We start from the raw sequence: 9109 nt of genomic DNA, 5'->3' as shown, positions 1-9109 counted from the left end.
GGGTCAAAGGTCTTAAAAGTATGACCATTTCACTGAACTGTCACTGTTGCAGATACAACGGCTTTTTCTCAAAAGGACTGGATTCTTTGGTAACCGAAGCTGACTTTCAACAAGCAAATGACTATTCCCAGGGCACATTGATCTATACCCCCATTATTGGCTATTTTGAATCAGTGAACCAATACTAATTTTGAAGCAGGGATATTTATGCTGAAGTGCTTCAAAGTCTACTCAGTTTTACAATTAAGCAGTACTAAAAATTAAAAATAAGTAAAAATTACTAAAAATGATAGGAAAAATTAAGGCACTAAACTATAGCTATTGAACATTTTTAAATTTCAGCATTAACCAATGGGTTATAAGAGAAATCAATAATAAATCTAAGGAATTTATACATATAAACTAGATGATCATAAATTATAATCACAAGATCTTCTTCAGTACAAGGTTAACTTTTTACTTTTAACCTTTAAGTAGATGATGTCAGGATTCTCTGGTTTCCTGCATCAAAAAATAAATGGTGATAGAATTCTAGCTTTATGTGAAAATTCTATTCTACTGAAAAAAGATACATAGAAAAGTAATTTATGTATTTCCTGTAACTTTTTAATTGAATTGTTCTTAAAATTATGTCTTATGATAAGTAAGGTATGAAGAATTGAACATTGTTTAACTGAAATTCTGAAAGGGATGGCAATTAAAAGGAATGTTTGTTTACTCTGTAATAAACTTTGGGTCAGAGGTTATGAATGGATATTGCATTCTTTCTTTTTAAATTAATATATGATGTATTATGCGCTTCAGGTGTACAGGTCTGTGAGTCATTAGTCTTACACAATTCATAGCACTCACTATAGCACATACTGACTCCAATGTCCATAACCCAGCAACCCTATCCTTCCTCCCCACCCCCCAGCAATCCTCAGATTGTTTCCTGAGATTAAGAGTCTCTTACGGTTTGTCTCGCACCCTGGTCCCATCTTGTTTATTTTGTTCCCTTCCTTCCCCCATGACCCCCACCCTGCCTCTCAAATTCCTCATATCAGAGAGATCATATGATAATTGTCTTTCTCTGATTGACTTATTTTGCTTAGCATAATACCCTCTGATTCCATCTACATCGTTGCAAATGGCAAGATTCTGGGTTGGTTTTTTTTTTTTTGATGGCTGCATAGTATTCTGGTGTGTGTGTGTGTGTGTGTGTGTGTGTGTGTGAGTCACATCTTTATCCATTCATTTGTTGATGGACATCTAGGTTCTTTCCATAGTTTGGCAATTGTGGACATTGTTGTTATAAACATTCAGGTGCACATGTCCCTTTGGATCACTACATTTGTATCTTTAGGGTAAATACCCAGTAGTGTGGTTGCTGGGTCATAAGGTAGGACTATTTTGAACTCTCTGAGGAACCCATACTATTTTCCAAGTGACTGCACCAGCTTGCATGCCCACCAACAGTGTAGGAGCGTTCCTCTTTCTCTGCATCCTCACCAACATCTGTCATTTCCTGACTTGTTAATTTTAGCCACTCTGACTGGTGTGAGGTGATATGTCACTGTGGTTTTGATTCATATTTCCCTGATGGTGAGTGATGTGGAGCAGTTTTTCATGTGTCTGTTGGCCATCTGGATGTCTTCTTTGCATAAATGTCTGTTCATGTATTCTGCCCACTTCTTGATTGGAATCTTCATTCTTTGGATGTTGAGTTTGATAAGTTCTTTATAGATTTTGAATTCTAGCCCTTTATCTGATATGTCATTACAAATACCTTCTCCCATTCTGTCAGATGTCTTTTGGCTTTGTTGACTGCTTCCTTTGCTGTACAAATGCTTTTGATCTTAATGAAGTCCCCATAGTTCGTTTTTGCCCTTGCTTCCCTTGCCTTTCACGAAGTTTCTAGGAAGAAGTTGCTGTAGCTGTGGTCAAAGAGGCCTATGTTTTTCTCAAGGATTCTGATGGATTCCTGTCTCACATTGAGGTCTTTCATCCATTTTGAGTCTATTTTCATGTGTGGTGTAAGGAAGTTGTCTAGTTTCATTCTTCTGCATGTGGCTGTCCAGTTTTCCCAACACCATTTGTTGAAGAGACTGCCTTTTCCCCCTTGGACATTCTTTCCTGCTTTGTTGAAGATTAGTTGACCAAAGAGATGATTGTCCATTTCTGGGCTTTCTATTCTCTTCCACTGATCTATCTGTCTGTTTTTATGCCAATACCATACTGTCTTGATGATGATAGCTTTGTAATAGAGCTTGAAGCCTGGAATTGTGATGCCACCAACTTCGGTTTTCTTTTTCAACATTCCTCTGGCTACTCAGGGTCTTTTCTGGTTCCATAGAAATTTTAAGATAATTTGTTCCATTTCTTTGAAAATACTGATGGTGTTTTTTTTTAAATTTTTAATTTTTTTATAAACATATAATATATTTTTATCCCCCGGGGGTACAGGTCTGTGAATCACCAGGTTTACACACTTCACAGCACTCCCCAATGTCCATAACCCCACCTGATGGTGTTTTGATAGGGATTGCATTAAATGTGTAGATTGCTTTAGGTAGCATAGATATGCTCACACAATATTTGTTCTTCCAATCCATAAGCATGGAACCTTTTTCCATTTCTTTGTGTCTTCCTCAATTTCTTTCATTAGTACTTTATAGTTTTGAGTACAGATTCTTTGCCTCTTTGGTTAGGTTTAATCCTAGGTATCTTATGGTTTTGGATGCAATTGTAAATGGGATCAACTCCTTAATTTCTCTTTCTTCTGTCTTGCTATTGGTGTATAGCAGTGCAACTGATTTCTGTGCATTGGTTTTATATCCTGACACTTTACTGAATTCCTGTATAAGTTCTAGGAGATTTTGAGTGGAGTCTCTTGGGTTTTCCACATAAAGTATCATATCATCTGCAAAGATTGATAGCTTGACTTCTTCTTTGCTGATTTGGATGCCTTTAATTTATTTTTGTTGTCTAATTGCTGAGGCTAGAACTTCTAGGACTTTGTTGAATAGAAGTGGTGATAGTAGTCATCTGTGCTGTGTTCCTGACTGTAGCGGAAAAGCTTTCAGTTTTTCTCCATTGAGAATGATATTTGCTGTAGGTTTTCCATACATGGCTTTGATATTGAGGTATGTACCCTCTATCCCTACACTTTGAAGAGTTAATCAAGAAAGGATGCTGTACTTTGTCAAATGCTTTTTCAGCAAATATTGAGAGTATCATATGGTTCTTGTTCTTTTTTTTTATTAATGTATTATATCACATTGATATGCGAATGTTGAACCAACCTTGCAGCCCGGGAGTAAATCCCACTTGGTTGTGGTGAATAATCCTTTCAATGTACTGTTGTATCCTATTGGCTAGTATTTTGGTGAGTATTTTTGCATCCATGTTCATCAAGGATAATGGTCTGTAATTCTCCTTTTTGATGGGGTCTTTGTCTGGTTTTGGGATCAAGGTAATGTTGGCCTCATAAAATGAGTTTGGAAGTTTTCCTTCCATTTCTATTTTTTGGAACAGCTTCAGGAGAATTGGCATTAATTCTTTAAATGTTTGGTAGAATTCCCCTGGGAAGCCGTCTGGCCCTGGGCTCTTGTTTGTTGGGAGATTTTTGATGACTGCTTCAATATCCTTACTGGTTATGGGTTTGTTCAGGCTTTCTATTTCATCCTGGTTCAGTTTTGGTAGTTTATATGTCTCTAGGAATGGATCCATTTCTTCCAGATTGTCAAATTGACTGGTATATAGTTGCTTATAATATGTTCTTATAATTGTTTGTATTTCTTTGGTGTTGATTGTGATCACTTATCTTTCATTCATGATTTTATTCATTTGGGTTCTTTCTCTTTTCTTTTTGATAAGTCTGGCCAGGGCTTTATCACTCTTATTAATTCTTTCACAGAAATAGCTCCTAGTTCCACTAATTTGTTCTACTGTTCTTTTGGTTTCTATTTCATTGATTTCTGCTCTAATCTTTATTATTTCTCTTCTCCTGCTGGGGTTAAGCTTTATTTGTTGTTCTTTCTCCAGCTCCTTTAGGTGTAGGGTTAGGTTGTGTACTTGAGACCTTCTTGTTTCTGGAGAAAGGCTAGTATTGCTATATACTTTCCTCTCAGAACCACCTTTGCTGTGTCTCATAGATTTTAACACTTGTGTTTGAATTTTCATTTGTTTCCATAAGTTTTTAAAATTCTTCTTTAATTTCCTGGTTGACCCATTTATTCTTTAGTAGGATGCTCTTTAGCTTCCATATATATGAGTTCTTTCCAACTCTCCTCTTGTGATTGAGTTCTAGTTTCAAAGCCCTATGGTCTGAAAATATGCAGGAAATGAACCCAGTCTTTTGGTACTAATTGAGACCTGATTTGTGACCCATGGTGTGATCTATTCTGGAGAATGTTCCATGTGCACTGAAGTAGAATGTGTATTCTGTTGCTTTGGGATGGAATGTTCTGAATAAATCTGTGATATCTATCTGTAGATAGATATGTGATTCAAAGCCTTTATTTCTTTATAGATCTTTGGCTTAGATGATCTGTCCATTTCAGTGAGGGGGGGGTTAAAGTCCCCTACTATTATTGTATTATTGTCAATGTGTTTCTTTGATTTTGTTATTAATTAGTTTATATAATTGGCTTCTCCCATGTTAGGGGCATAGATACTTAAAATTGTTAGATCTTCTTGTTGGACAGACCCTTTAAGTATGATATAGTGTCCTTACTCATCTCTTATTATGGTCTTTGGCTTAAAATCTAATTTATCTGATATATGGATTGCCATGCCAGCTTTCTTTTGATGTTCATTAGCATGGTAAATTGTTTTCCATCCCCTCACTTTAAATCTGGAAGTGCCTGTGGTCTAAAATGAGTTTCTTGCAGACAGCATATCTGTGTGTCTTTTTTTTTTTTTTTTAAATCCATTCTGATACTCTATGTCTTTTGATTGGGGGCAATCAGCCCATTTACATTCAGGGTAACTATTGGAAGATATGAATTTAGTGTCATTGTATTGTCTATAAGATAACTGTTACTGTATATTGTTTCCTTCTTTTCTGGCCTGTTACTTTTAGGCTCTCTCTTTGCTAAGAGGACCCCTTTTGATATTTCCTGTAGAGTTGGTTTGGAGTTTGCAAATTCTTTTGATTTCTATTTGTCCTGGAAGCTTTTCATCTCTGCTTCTATTTTCAGTGACAGCCTAGCTGGATATAGTATTCTTGGCTGCATATTTTTTCTCATTTAGTGCTCTGAATTTATCATGCCAGTTCTTTCTGACCTGCCAGGTCTCTGTGGATAGGTCTGCTGCCAATCTAATATTTCTCCCATTGTATGTTACAGACTTCTTGTCCCAAGCTTCTTTCAGGATTTTCTCTTTGTCACTGAGACTTGTAAGTTTTACTATTAGATGACAGGGTGTGGACCTATTTTTATTGATTTTGAGGGGAGTTCTCTGTGTATCTTGGATTTTGATGCTTGTTCACTTCACCAAATTTGCTCCAATATAATTTATTCCAATATACGTTCAGTCCTTCTCTCTCTCTCTTTTTCTTCTGGGATCCCAATTATTCTAATATTGTTTCATGTTATAGTATCACTTACCTCTCGAATTCTCCCCTTGCATTCCAATAGTTGTTTATCTCTCTTTTTCTCAGCTCCTTTATTCTACATCATTTTGTCTTCTACATCACTAATACTTTTTTTCTGCCTCATTTATGCTAGCAGTAAGGGCCTCCATTTTTTATTGCACCTCATTAATAGCTTTATTAATTTCAACTTGTTAGATTTTAGTCCGTTTATTTCTCCAGAAAGGGATTTTATTTCTTCAGAAAAGGAATCTCTAGAATCTTCCATGCTTTTTTCGAGCCCAGCAAGCACCTTGATAATCATCATTCTTTTTTCTTTTAAAGATTTTATTTATTTATTTTTCAGAGATCACAGTAGGCAGAGAGAAAAATCATCATTCTGAACTCTAGTTCTGACATCTTACTAATGTCTGTATTGATTAGGTTCCTAGCCATCAGTACTGCCTCTTGTTCTTTTTTTTGAGGTGAGTTTTTCCACTTTGTCATTTTACCAGGTAGGAATAGGTGAATAAGAGAACAAAATACTAAAAGGGTAGCAACAACCCCAGAAAAATATACACTAATCAAATCAGAAGAGACCAGAAACCAGTGGGTGAGGAAAAGAGGGGAAAAAAAAAGAAAAAAATTACTTTAGATAGATTGATAGATATTAGATATAGATATCTAATTAGATATAGATATAGTTCTCTCTCTGTATATATATATATTTATAAAACATATATATTATATATAATATATTTCATATAAATTATATATATTAATATATTATGGTATATACTATATAATATAATATATTTCTCTCTCTGTAAATATATATTATATTATATATAAATTGTACATATTAATATTATATATAATTTATATAAAATATATTATATAAATTATATAAAATATTAATATGTATAATTTATATATATGTATATATGTATAATAATGTATAATAATATATATAATATAATATAATAATGTATAATATATAATAATAATATAATATAATAATATACTATAATAATGTATAATTATATATATTATGTATAATTTATATAAAATATATTATATATTATATATGTTATATATATGTACAGAGAGAAATATATCTATATCTAATATATATCTAATATATATTAGATCTAATATATATCTATATTATATAAATTATATATAAATATATAATTATATATTTAATTTACATATCTATATATTATATAGAAATATATATTTATATATATGATATATATTATATAATTATAAATATAATTATATAATTATATACTAACTATATAATTATATATTAATTAAATATATATTATGCAATATATATTATATATATTATATATTTAATATTATATATTATATATTTAATGCTATATATTTAATATTATATATTATATATTTAATGCTATATATTTAATATTATATATTTCATATATATTTAATATTATATTTAATATATATATATAATATCATATATTTAATATAATATTATATATTCAATGTTATATATATTCAATATATAATATATCATATATAATATTATATATGATATGTATCATATATAATATATGATATAATAAATATCATATATCATATTGATATAAGAAATATATATTATATATTATATATAATATATGATATAATATTTATTATATTATATATATTATATTATATTATATTATAATGTATCATATATAATATATATGATATAATAAATATTATATATCATATATTATATATACTATATTCATATATGTATAGATATGTATATATATAATGTATATGATATAATAAATATATATCATATATATTATATATTATATATTTACATATATGTATATATACATATATATGATATATATGATATATATAATATTATATATATAAAATATATAATATATAAACATATATACATATATAAATGTATATATGTATATATATAAATATATAAATTATATATATAAATAAAATAATAATATATTATATGACGGTCTTTGACTGTCATGTTGTCCTCAGCTAACTGGAAATCAAATTGAAGGTGATTAGAAAGAAATGAGGCAGACAACTGAAAAAAATTGACTGAGTTTTCCTGGGTTTTGTTTTACTACCCTGTTGCGTTCACCAACTCTTGCTGGGAAATTCAGAATTGGAAACAGAAGTGTGCTTGGTACTTTCTCTTCTTGTTAACGTATTAATACAGACATTTTTAAGAGCACACATCTCAATGTCGGCCAATTAACCTTTTTCCTATTTGTGACTTTTACTAATAAAAATAAGCCTGCCTATTAAAAAAAAAAATATATATATATATATATATATAGCCAATGGATGCTGAAGGCTGAATCGCTCTGGCAGTCCAACGCGTGGTAGGGAGGAGGCTTCTTCCGGCCGGCTGCGGGCTAGCTGCAAACGTTGAAGGACATAACCCGTGGAATTGGTGTCATCTGCAAGATTGAAATCATGGCAGGTCCAGAAGCTGCCATATTATATATTATATTATATATAATATATAATAAAATATAATATATAATATAATATTATTATATTATAAATAAAGTATATATATATATATATATATATATATATATTAAACTGGTGAGTAGAACAGAGCCACACACTTGATTTTGGGTGTATTTTGGTCTGTTAGAAGAAACTGCATCCCAAAATTTTAAAGAAAGAAAGAATATATATATACATATATATATATATACACACACACACACATACATATATATACATATATGTGTATATATATATACACATATACACACATATTTTATATATAGATGTATATAATAAGGATCAACATGATGAAGGGATAGAATATGAATATAAAGATATAAAGATGAAAATTTAAAAAGGTTCTAAAAAAGGAATTGATAAGATAACAGGTTGGTTGAATAAAAAAAGAAAGAATGTGATCAGCCTGAAGACTAGAACAAAGCCATGTGCTAGATTTAGGGTATATTTTGATCTGTTAGAAGAAAGTGTATCCCAAAATTTTAAAGAAAGAAAAATCTATATGTATACAAAAAATAAGGTTAAATACAATGAAGGGATAGAATATAACAATGAAAATTTAAAAAGATTTTTTAGAAAGGTATTCATAAGGTAAAATAGTTTAAAAAGGTTTCATAAGATAAAATAGTTTTAAAAAAGTTTCATAAGATAAAATAGTTTAAAAAGGTTAAAATAAGAAAGAAGAAAAATCTAAAAATTTAAAAAAATTTAAAAATTAACTCTGAAAGGCTACAAAATCATGGGGAAAAAAGCCATGAATTCTTTGTGCTTTTCCCCCCTATCTCTGGAGTATTCCAGTTCTCATTGATTGGTAAACTTGGTCTTGACTCCATGTTCTTGCTGATCCCCTGGGTAAGAGGCCTGTTGCCTTGAATCTTAAATGTCTTTGCCTGAGGTGGAATTGCACAGCCTCTGCCTGGAGCCAGGCTAAGTACTCTGCGTGGTTTTGGTCTCAGGAGCTTTTGTTCCCTGAATGCTTTCCATAGAGCTTTGGAGGATGGGAATGAAAATGGCGGCCTC

This window comes from Mustela nivalis, assembly GCF_964662115.1.
Source record: "Mustela nivalis genome assembly, chromosome: 3".
In the NCBI taxonomy this organism is placed as follows: domain Eukaryota; kingdom Metazoa; phylum Chordata; class Mammalia; order Carnivora; family Mustelidae; genus Mustela; species Mustela nivalis.
The sequence above is the reverse complement of the archived record's forward strand: the minus strand, read 5'-3'. Positions refer to the sequence as shown.